This window comes from Protopterus annectens, chromosome 7.part0 (genome assembly GCF_019279795.1).
Source record: "Protopterus annectens isolate FY-2018-M chromosome 7.part0, PAN1.0, whole genome shotgun sequence".
NCBI lineage: Eukaryota > Metazoa > Chordata > Ceratodontiformes > Protopteridae > Protopterus > Protopterus annectens.
The window spans coordinates 1,496,151,233-1,496,163,779 of NC_056739.1; positions in this window are offsets into that span (position 1 = coordinate 1,496,151,233).

The following is a 12,547-nucleotide window of genomic DNA, read 5'->3' on the forward strand; positions in this document are numbered from 1 at the left end:
TACCATATGTTGCAGCACTACAGGGTAATGTCTGCATATATCCACTTGTGCAGTAGCCACTGTTACTGGCTGCATTGGTGAGATTCAGAGTATGTGTGCACAACTGAGCTTACACCCCAACCCTCCAAGTACAGATAGACATGACACCCATGTACAGGTATGTACAGCTTGCCACAATTACAAATAAAGTATTAAAATGGTGGACACAGTAAGCTTACCTGGATGATCCTCTGCTGGGGGCACTGTAGCATCCACCTCCATGATGTATGGTGTGATGGATGCCTGGGATCTGTCATGTGTTCCTAGGTTCACCAGGAATTCCTCTGTGGCTGAGAGTGGTTGTACTGCTGCACATCCTCCAATGGTGGTGGCATGATCCCTGGCAACATCAGCTGCCTTCGTCATGTAGCATTAACTATATCTGTGGCTCTGTGTCGCACCTGCTCCTAGGTCCTATCCTGCTGGCCAGTCTGATTGATGTCCTACATAAGATCTGCCCACAATGCTGCCCGTTGTTCACAATTATGCCTCCCCTGGACAGCAACATCTGATGATGCTGCCTTAGTGCATCCACTGATCCATCTCATTGTCTGCATCGGAGAAGGGGACATGTCATCTGTAATACATGATTCCTGAAAGACTACAAAAGGGGAACACATTACAGGACCAGATACATGGACATCCACTGTGTACAGATTCAGCACACCCATAATGGCCTGCACTACCCACTGCTCTCTCACACATCATACACCACAGTCTGGCAACAGACTATGTGTGTGGATCCCAGCAAGATAGTAGCACTATGGGGGTATGTCACTGTGTGCCAAGACAGATTCTGTTGTATGCTCCTACACCCAGCACAGCAGTGTACTGTGGCATGTCCCCTATGGGCAACCTCCCACTGTTATGTCATACGGCCACTGTCAGACAAATAGCAGTGTGCTGTTACAACCACTATATGGGACAGTCCAACAACAGCAGTATGCCACAATGACAGAAAACAATGCAAACCAGCTGTAGAATATGTTCCCTGTAGACATAATGCCTCTCAGCTATACAGATGTTTGCAGAATGTCAAGATGTTTGCATCATACTTTTGGTCATTTTCACATATTGTGGATTTCTGACAAAAGGTTGGCCAATTATTGATGGTTGATGTCAGAAAATAAAGACAGACATCTGCGTTTAAGATGTCATACCCTTCAGAACACAGTTATGCTACTATAATATCTGCTACTCTATTCACTTTCTTATTTTGTACAAGCAAAAGTTAGAGTGTCCCTAATTTTGGGCCTTAGTCCCTCCATTAATTATGGCTTTGTTCAGATTTCTTGCTGTAACAGATTGGCAGCTATGCTAGGTATAGCTCTCAACCAGACAGGGAAAAACATCAACAGAATCATGGATTTAGCCAGAGTACATCAGGGACAATCAGGGACACTTTTAAAATGTTAGAACTATTTATGTGAGACATTGACAGAATGAGAGTAGGTGAATTAGTGTACATCATTTGACATTACAGGAGTCTACACCCTTACTTATTGTCACTATGTATTATGTGTAATTCACTAGCTTTCCTACAACAGCCAACCATTGTAGGAGGGATTAAGAAGGGCAGAACTAAGATGTGAGTGGAAATCAGGGACATTTGAGAGGCATGTCTGTAGGTGTAGGACAGCTGAGTATCAATGATATGTCAGTACCATAGATCTAAGATAGGCTTACTGCTGTGATCCCTATTCCCCATGCCTCCATCCTCCCAGCTGCATCCTGTTAAATGGAGAAATCAATTACATACCTGGTAGAGTGCTCCTTTGTTGAACTTTGCTTCTGGTAATTTTTTGAAAATATGCTGTCTGTGTGAGGTACGTCTCATACAGACTTGTTCCCCATAACCAGCTGCTTGCCTTTTTAAGGTACCACTCATTAGCAGGTGCTTGCCTCTGCACCATTCTTTGGCTCTGATATGGTAATTGCAGCCAAAACAGTTGAATTGTACTATCATTAGCCAATGACATGCCACCATGGTGCAGTATATAAGGCCTTCATATAGACCTGGGCCCTTTTCTTATCAGGTAAAATGGACATTACTGAGGTGCGGAGATTACAGCATTGAAGAAGGTAGGTACCATAACTGTCAGCTGTAGAGATTTATGCAATATGTCCACAGTTTCGTCTCATATGTGTGGTCAGTGTCTCATGACATTGTGGTCATCTGGTAATTCACTGGCAAATATTGTGGGTTGAGGTCAGTAATAGAAGCCACACATCTGATTATCAGACTTTATACCCATCAGAATATGTATGCTAATGCAATAGCTGTTATTCTGTCAACTTACTATGTATGTAGGAGCAAACTGTAAAACATGCCCCAATCTCTGGACCTTTGTCTCTCCTCCATTAAGTATGGCTGTGTCCCGATTCCTTGTGCTAGGGGGTTGGGAGGTATGGTAGGTCTGTAGTAGCTAGCTTTACATACAGGTCTGTCTGTTACAGGCTGCAGCACACATAGGGGGAAGTGTGAACACTTTGGAGGACAACAAGCTGTACATGTAACTGTGGCAGCTGTGTCAACCTGTCATTATGGCAGAGCCAGGGTAAGGGTACCCTTTACAGTCCAATAGAGGTATGTGATTAAGGTACATCTGTTATGCAACAATGCCAATAAAAGAGTAGTAGGCGACATATAGTTATGCTAGATGGATATGTGCAGTGTGTCCCTACCTGCAAGCCTTTGCCTTGCAAAACTGGATAGTAGCTCATTAATCAGCAGTAACCTGTGCAGACAAAGACTGCATGACTCGGCCATTAATTGCTGTCTTCACAATAATGTAATTGAACTGCAACACAAGACTGGATTTGAACCCAGGACTGTGTGTGGCAAAATGTACTGCATGCAAGACATTTAACAGAATGAATTACTGAGTCACTGGTATAGTAGGTGTACTTGCAAGGTATATGTGCAGACATACAGGCAGTGACACAGATTGTCTGCATCCATCAGTATGTGCATGGCTTTCTATGGCTGTATTTCTGCACCAGGGTCCAAGCTGAACATATTCTTTGACATTGATTTTTTTGCAAGTGTCTTTCTACATGTTGCTGATACAAGGGCACATTTACCTGCTATCACAGGCTTCACTTACATCCATTTTATGCCGTTGGATGTCTAGTGGTGTATTATTGCACCAGAGTCCAAGGTACAGTCCCATTTTTCCCATTAATTTTTCATTCCAGTTTGCATGGTGCAGCCCAGCGCTCAGCTCCACTGAGACACTCCTAATGACTGTAAGTGGCAAGCAATATGTTTTGATGAAAACACCTGTTTTAATTAAGATCTGTGTGGCATGGTGGGTTAATGCGATGTGATGGGCTCAGGTTTGAAACATGGCAGATGTGTCAATTTTGTACATGTGTCTAACAATGTTAGAAACACATTTATTCATTAAAGCTCTATTTAGCAGAGCTAAGTGAAGCTGTGCAGCCCTGCACACCCTGCACCTCCACACTAAAAAAAATAAGGAAAAGAAATAAGGGGAGATAGGAAAGTGGTGAAATGGGGCAAGCAGGGAGAAAAGCCTTGTGAAAGGCAGGTAGGGATGTGCAGGAAGGTTGTAGGAAAGAACCATAGCTATCCATTTCTTGTACAACCACAGCTGTGCACTTTGACAGATTCTGTAGATGAAATTGGACTCTCAAACCCCAGAGAGAGAGAGAGAGAGAGAGAGAGAGAGGTGACAACAACATAAGTGTGTTGTCAAGCCAATTGTACCAAATTACTTGTGTCCAGTGGACATGTGTGCAAATGGAGAGCTATGTATGGGGCGATATTTTTTTTTTTGGGACAGGTGCCCCTTTTTTTTATTAAGGTGAGAGTGGAATGTTGGGGAAGGGACATAGATACATGTGGGGAGGTAAGTTGGGTTGGAGAGGATGCATTCACAGACAGACAAGATATCAGACAGCAGACGGGTGGTGTGTGACACATGAGGTGGGTAAACGCCTTGGATGGGGAGGGTGTTGTGGAGTCCAAGTTACACATGCCTCCAAACAGCAGCAGCATGAAAACACATCCTCAGCCAAGGGATTGCTGGCACTGCTCCTTCACTGCCCCAAGGGTGGCTGTTCTGGAGGTTCAGCACCAGGGGTTGAGGCTGCATCACCAGATCAACCGGCATGCTCTCAATCTGTCACAGGCAGCATTCATAGCTGTGATGAACAATCATGTGTACCATCACTGGCAGTTAATCCTGGGTGACAATGGCCCCTCCACCACCACTCCCAGGGGGGAGGCCAGGCTGCAACCCCTGAGGTGGTCTCACCAGATGCTGTAGGTGGTGCAGAGGCAGCTGAGGGAGCACCACCATTCTGGGTCCCAGATGTGCCAGGACCTGGTGCCATGGCCAATTGAGGCAAGGTAGGTGGATCAGCTGGGACCGGCCTACCCTGACGTGTTGTGGTAATGGAGGTATAGCAATAAGTATAAGTTAGTTGTGAGCAAATCATTGTTAGAACATTGAAAATAACCCAATTACATATCAATGCATATTATGTGAAACACAAAAATAAATAACAGAACAGTCAGTATGTTAACAGCATGCCAGTAACAGTTACAGCATAATGCCAACAAAACATGTAATTTAACAATATATGTTAATATACTACCATTATAATACATAACAATAATAAAACACATCACAACATACAGCTAATGTAACATATGTTAATAATAAACCATAACCAATGAAGAACAATAAGAAATAAATGAAGATAAGGGTGGGGAGAGAGAGAGAAAAACAGTCCATTAATAACATTTCAGGTTATTTTCTTGACAACAGTACTGCTACTATCTACTCTATGGCATAGGTGCCGGAACCATAGGGTGACGGGTAGGGGGCACCCCCCCACTTTTACAGCTGCAGAGGGAGGAGGACCCAACAGAGGACTCCTGCATGCTTTTCATGTTAACATGAAGAAGTTGAAAACAAAAGTGCACAGAACTATGCTTGTAAACACAGCTGCCAGAGTCAACCACAGTAAGATGATGTTTTAATGTGCTCATTCAGCTGCTTAGTTATTATGGTGCTCATTCAGCTTAATTGTTTTGGTGCTCATTCAGCTTAGTTGTTATGGTGCTCATTGAGCTACTTAGTTATTTATGGATGGTGCTCGTTCAGCTTAGTTATCATGGTGCTCGTTCAGCTTAGCTGTTATGGTGCTCATTCAGCTACTTAGTTATTTATGGATGGTGCTCATTCAGCTTAGTTATTGTGTGTGTATGTGTGTGTGTGTGTGTGTGTGTGTGTGTGTGTGTGTGTGTGTGTGTGTGTTTGTATATATTTGTACCTTGAAGTCCCACTTTCTGTAAGTTTTTCAGATGCCATACTTACAATTGCAGTAGCGCTATTCTCACAGTTATTTCTTTGAAAGTTTGGTCGCTCGCATCTAGTGCCAAATTAATTCAATATATGTATTTACTGTTCCATAGCTGTTTGTGGTGGAAATACTCCCTCCCTATGACATTTTGCTCATTTGTTCCACATTATGAAGGCCAGGAAGGACAGTGTTCTTCGTTTTGGAGAGGGAAGGTTGAGAGGTATCGGCATTACTGATTGCATATTAAACAGGTATGACACAAGTCAGTGTAGAGGTATGCAGGTAAATACAGAGATGAAACTGCAGTGGAGAAGCTCCAGAGGATGTACTTCCACAAGTCTGAGGTAAGCTATAAGGAACAGACTCTTCCTTTGAAGACTGGGATTCCAGAATGGAATTTCTTAAATAATTAGTTTCATCACCAGATAAACACATTCATTTCTCACTAAGACTTATACATAAAGAATATTTATTTTTACATAGCTGTAAACTTAACAAGCATTATTTATTATTTTATTTTCTTAGCTGCAATGATATCAGAAACCCAAAGGCCTTTCTAGGTAAGGAACATTTCACAATTCAGACCTAGGGATATCACTTTAATCAGCACATCTTTGAAAGGAAGCACACAGCAAAGAAAACATTCAAGCTCCTCCCACATGAATGCTACATGCAAGGACTGAACCTCAGATGTAAGATAGGAAGACTAAGCAATGTGCTACCATATCACTTAGCTTGCTGAACATAACATTCTCAGATACAAGAGCTGGTTTTAAATTATGTGCTTTTTTATAACAGTAGGCAAATATGATATCTTATAATGATCACATGAGAAAGTGAATTCTTACTTTTCACGGAAACATCTGAATGGAAGATGGTGTGTAAGAGACAAAACTGTATGAGACAAGGACATGGAAAAATGTTGATTTTCTTTCCACACCATGCAACATGACATATAATGTCATGCATTTAGTCAAAATATTTATATGGACTACTTGATTATTACAAACAGTGCTTGACAACTGAGACTTTTGCAGATTATGTATGGCAAGTAATGCAATCCTCCCAAATATACATTTTTATTTTTATAGATAATTTGTTAACTGTTGTAAAGTGCTGATTCACAAAAGGTTCAGTTACAAATAAAATGAACAATTTGAAAATTCAGTTTGATAATATGAGCATTTATGTATGATTGTCACTTGCATTTGTTTAGCACTTCTTTCTCTTCCTAGTGAGATGAAATGATGGCACAGTTTCTTAAGGAAAGTGTTAACTTTTTGCTTTGACAATTTAAATGACATTTTACATGTTTCAGAGCCTTAATACCAGCAACACATATGAGATTGTTGGTATTCAGTGAAGATCGCAATTCCCATATTCATTAATTTCAACAGTTGCAGCGGTGCAGCTGTATCAATGATTCTAACACTAGAGTAAAAGAACTGACAATGGAAAAACAAAGATAGTTGTAGCAGATTGGAAGAAATTTTTTCCTTCCAAAAATGTAAATAGTGATGTATATAGACCGTGTGAGTTTTAAAGTGAGGCATGGTGCAAGTGGAAAGTGAGCAAAAGTGTAATTAGTTGTAAAAGACAGAAACAAAAACTTAACTTTGGTGGAAATAAAAAAGGAGCACAGAATAGTTAATTCAGAAGTGGGAAACTGGGGTTGATTATAGGATTCTAGCATGTTTTGGCTAAATCTGGGGTAGCTGAAAAAATGAAACATAGGAAGTCATAAGGAAAGTCATTAAAGTTAACAAAGAAGACAGTAAATGTAACTCACAGGCTTGAGAAAATAATTTTAACAGACGTCATATATCATTTAACACTTCAGTGTTCTGTATATCATGTTTTAACTCTGTTAACACAGACATTATTGGCTTTAATTAACCTGGGATTGGGAGTTGGTATATTTACCTCAGAAACACAAGGTACAGGATTTCATAGAATCATAGGAGGTTATTGGGGACTTTACAAGCCATTGTTCCTTCACAGACCAGGAGAAATAACCTGCATTAGTGTGTGCATTTATGAACAGCACCAACTGCCCCTATCCAAGAGGGACATATATGAAACCCCAATGGTGAATTTAATATTTCCCATCCAACTGTCCAAGTTACTCTTAAATAGTCATTGAGGAGCTCTGTTTAACCTGAATTGGAAGTTTGTTCCAGAGGAGTGGCAGCCAGTGGAAGACATCTCTCTCTCTCCAGCAAGTCTTGTTTATGTTGCAGGCTAGGTTAAGGTCTGAAGAGCGAGGGAGTCTTGTCCCATAAGATTTGCGGATGTGCAGTATTTCCATTAAGACCGGGACAGAGACTGCTCTGTAGGCCAAGTACAAGTTGCCTCTAAGCAGTCTATACAATAGAGTATAGTGACAGAGCCTTCAGACTGTCTGTGTAGGTCATGTGATGAAGGCCTTGAATTTCCTTGGTGAGAAACCTCTGAGGTCTCCAATTTTTGGATGTATTCTCTTGCTTACGAGATGGGCAACATAAAAGGCCTTCCTCACCACTGTGGACACATGATGACTGAAGTTAAAGCTGCTGTTAACCTGCATTCCCAAGTCTCTCACCACTGGGTTTGAACTTAGGGGGTATTGTTAATGTTGTAATTTGCTGGGATTTTACTTTTACTGAAGGGGATGATAATATATGTTTTCTGTTATGTTTAAGTCTGTGGCTTTGGCACCAATCATTTGTCTGTATAAGCCCTTTTTGTAGTATAGTGACATTGTTTTGGGTTTCAGTGATTGCACCCATTTTGCAGTCATCAGTGAATTTGGTAAGCCACAGGCAATCTATTTTTATCTGAATGTCTGAGAAATAGATTCCAAACAGAAGTGGACCCAGCACAGATCCTTGTGGAACACCACTAGTAACAGCTCTGGTGGAAGAGGTGGAATCCCATTCTTTTTACTGTACACATTCTGTCTGTGAGCCAGTTAAATGTTGTGGAGAGATGGCTATATATCACAGAGGCTACCACTGTTCCAGAACAGACTATCCATAAAAATAAATCAAAGCTCATCCGCCCATATTCAAATGAAACTTGGATCTAAAGATGGGTAATAGAAAATGTACTCCAGGATTGCCCCTCATGCCATAAATGGATAGAGGCAGTTCCTAAATGCTTCATCCCTTACATGGGTCCCCTCATATTATCTATGGTATGATCACAGTTATTCTCACTAGGGTTAATATACAATTATCAGCCATGGGATAGGTAAGACCAATCAGAAAATGTTAATTCGAGCACCAAAAGGGAATTGGATAAGCTTAAAATGTCATCCAAGTAAACTTTTATTGTGATAGTAAATAGCTGTAAAAAAATGCCTTTTTTAGATCACTAAGTGCCTCTCTCACCCTCCACCCCCCAGTCTTCAACAGCTTCTGGCACCTATGCTCTACGGGTCTATATTTTCGTTAATGTATACAGTGGCTACAAGTCTCCTATAGCTGATGCAGCATGTACATACCTCTCAACCTATTTGCATGGGAGACTATGGGCCAAGCAGTAACAACTGTGGGTACATAACTGCACAGACCACTTGCACCTCAGGTGGACCTATATAACTACCAAAATGTTCTGTGGGCTGATTTGGTGATACTTTGCAATCTAGGTAATCATTTCCATGGTAATCCTGTGACAGACGGATTACACTTTATTAATTACATAATGTGAAATCATTACACTTGAGAGACAGCTGTCATGCCTAGGTTGGCAGGCATGGGAATAGAACACAATACCAGTGACTGCAGGGGACATTTGCATAGAATGTATTAATTGACTGCAGCAACTTTTAACAGACTCTCCAGGCATACAGTCATACTGGGATTACACATTTTATTTCTGATTGAACATTGCTGATGAATATATTATTGCTAACAATTTTAACAATCTTTGACATCTAAACAGGCAATTATCTACTCATAATATAGGCTACCTCACCCATTTACCTGTAGTTCCTGTGGAGTGAGAAACTGTGAGCATTACGTGACTGCTACTGTAATATTTACTGCTACATACCACCGGATTTGAATGCTGTACTGCGTGTGGCAAAATGTACTATACACAGAACATTTAATAAACTGAGCTACTGAGTCACTGCTGATTACTGACTGACTGATATTTGCCTAGAGCTCACCTGGAACCAAAATATGACCTAGTAGTACTACTACAGTGTTATACTAGACTGCAGTGACAGTAAAACACATACATGCATGAAATACAAGCAGAACACAGACAGTATTTAAGCTAAATTTCAGCATCATATCCGTGAAGTCAACAAACCATGTCAACTCATGAAGTGGGCTGCCACACCCATATCCCTATATTACCTAATGTCTGCAGATGACAGAGCATTATGTGACCAATATTGGCCTAGAGACAGCCTTGAACAGTACTATATGAGTTAACCAATACAACTTGCAGCCATTAGATTTGCATTCTATAGTTATTACAGTGTTATACTTGACTGCAACTCCTTACCTTACAGCCTCAATGGATACAGCCCTACTGCAATGGTTATGACAACACAATCCTAATGTACACCATTTTACTTTATGTCATTGGTATTGTTTCATGCTTTTATTGAACTACAGTTAGTATTATTCATTTATTGCAATACAGCTATCATTCCATGTTAATTGCACTACAAACATTATTTTATATACGTTAATGCAGTTATTGGCACTGTTTCATGTTTTTACTGCACTACAGTTGGCATTATTCATTTATTGCACTACAGCTCTAAGTCCACATTTATTGCACTACAGACTTTACTGTATATACTTTATTGCAGTTAATGCTTTACTCTTTCTTGCTTATTTTACTACAGTTAGCATAATACATCCATACTCAAAACACGGCGCAGCCTGGCATGCAACTCAACATTGTGAGCCCTCTCAGCTGCAGCTGTTGGGAGAGAAGCACACCATTATGCATACCAGTTTTGCAGAAATTAAGATTACATATTGGTAAAACAGAGGTAAAATGACTTACATACTTGTAGAACATTCTCTGCCCTTGCTTCTTGGACCCAGGTGTCCAAGAGTCCACATTTCACCTTTTCAGCTCATCATGGTGGTGATGACACTGCTCACCTGTGCAGGGGATACCAGCAACACTGGTGAGTTCTCTGGCCAGCCAGTCCCAGGCCTGTGCCTTACACTCCGAGCCCTGGAAACCACCCTGTGGTCTGTTGTCAAGTTTTTTCACAAAGAGCCCATACATGACCCTAGACTCCCGAATTCCCCAACACTACACCTGAAAACATGCACCTTCACCAAAACGACCAGTCATATTATACCTTCCATTGACAGAGCTCCAATGGAGTCTGCTGTATTCTCACCTATTGGGCTTATTATAGGGTGTTTTCCTGCCCTTACATGTCATTGGGCAACATTCAAAAAATCTCTGCATTGCTTAGCAGCATGCAAACCAGCCAAGCAGCTCACAAATAATGGCAGTCATTATCATGTTTATGTGGTGCTTAGCAGGTCTAAACACAGATGAGCAGAGCTTAGCAGAGTGCAACAGGACCATATTTTAAAACTGTCTGCATAATATGTATATCAAAATTAAATGCATATTTCCCTTCCATGTATTCAAACCCTGGACCTAGTGCACATGAAGCTGTAACAATGTCCATTTAGCTATGTGGATATCAACAAACCCAGTATACGATCACATAAACAATAGCCCCAAACATAGCACCACAACTGTACTAATATCTTTCTTAAACACCATATCTCTTGCTCGAGATGACAGTAAACTAGTCTCCTATCTATTCCTGGACCTCTCCAAGGCCTTTGACACAGTCTCCCCCCTCTTCTTCTGGCCAAACTGGCTAATCTTAAATTCTCATCTTTCACTATTTCCAGGTTTTCCAGCAATCTCTCTGACCACCTTCAATCTGTCAAATGGCTCTCTGCTTTATCTCCTCCCCTCCCAGTAATGATGGGAGTCCCCCAAGAATCTAGCCTTGGTCCCCTACTCTTTAATATTTCACTAACTTACTACATACCTCCTGCCCACAATAATCACTTATTCAATATGCTGATGATTCTACAGTCATCACCATCTCTGACACTCCCACTGACCTCTACTCTCAAACCCAAGCATCATTTTCCTCTGTTGAATTCTGGCTCTGTAACAACAAACTAATCCTCAACCCTAAGAAAACTAAGCTGTTACTCTTTCTCCCCAAAAATCTCTCAAATCTTAAATCTACTTTTACTATACTCTCCAGCAATAACACTACTATCACTGTTGAACCAAGTACAAAACTACTATGTGCCACAATCAATGTACAACTTAAATTTGATCTACATGTGTCTAATTGTATTAAAAAGACACACCAAAAATTGGGACTCCTATACCAAAATAAAAAGTACTTAACTTCTAAGGCAAAAACAACCCTATCACATGCATACCTCCTTCCTAGTCTATTGTATAGCTGTCAAATCTTTACCAATCTGAACTCCTCACTCCTAACCAAACTTGAATGTAACTACAATAAAGTGGCTAGATTTGCTGCAAACCTTACTTACCAGTCTCACCACTATCTTTCTCTTAAACAACTAGACTGGCTGGAATTACCCTATCAGCTCCTCCTACCTTAACTACAGATTATCCACTCAATCCTTTACCAGCTCTCTTTCTGCCCTAGTCTAACTCATATTATCTCTAAATATTCCCCCACTAGACCTCTGCATAGCTCTGACCAAGATCTGTTATAAATATATTAACCCAAGACCAAAACTGGTTGCACCCTCTACAGTTACAACCCTGCCATATCTTGGAACAAACGTCTCTTAGAAATTAGATCCCTTAAACACCCTTATCAATTCAAAACAGCCTCTAGAGAATATCAGAAAACTAGCTGGTCTTGCCACTGTACTCATCCTCCCTAAGCTACTTTCCATGCATCACAGTCCTTTTTAGCTCCTTCCCCTCTCTCCTATACTCTCCTCTTGTATAACTTCTCACCTTCCCGCTTTTCTTCCATAACATTACTACCCCTTTCCCTAACAACTTACATTCCAGTATTAGCCTTTCTACTTCCTTTTACTTTATCTCTCATACTTTTCACTTCTGTCCATATACTCTCTCCCTCATTGAAACCTTATTAGCCCGAGTATCTTATAAATTTTGTATGCAT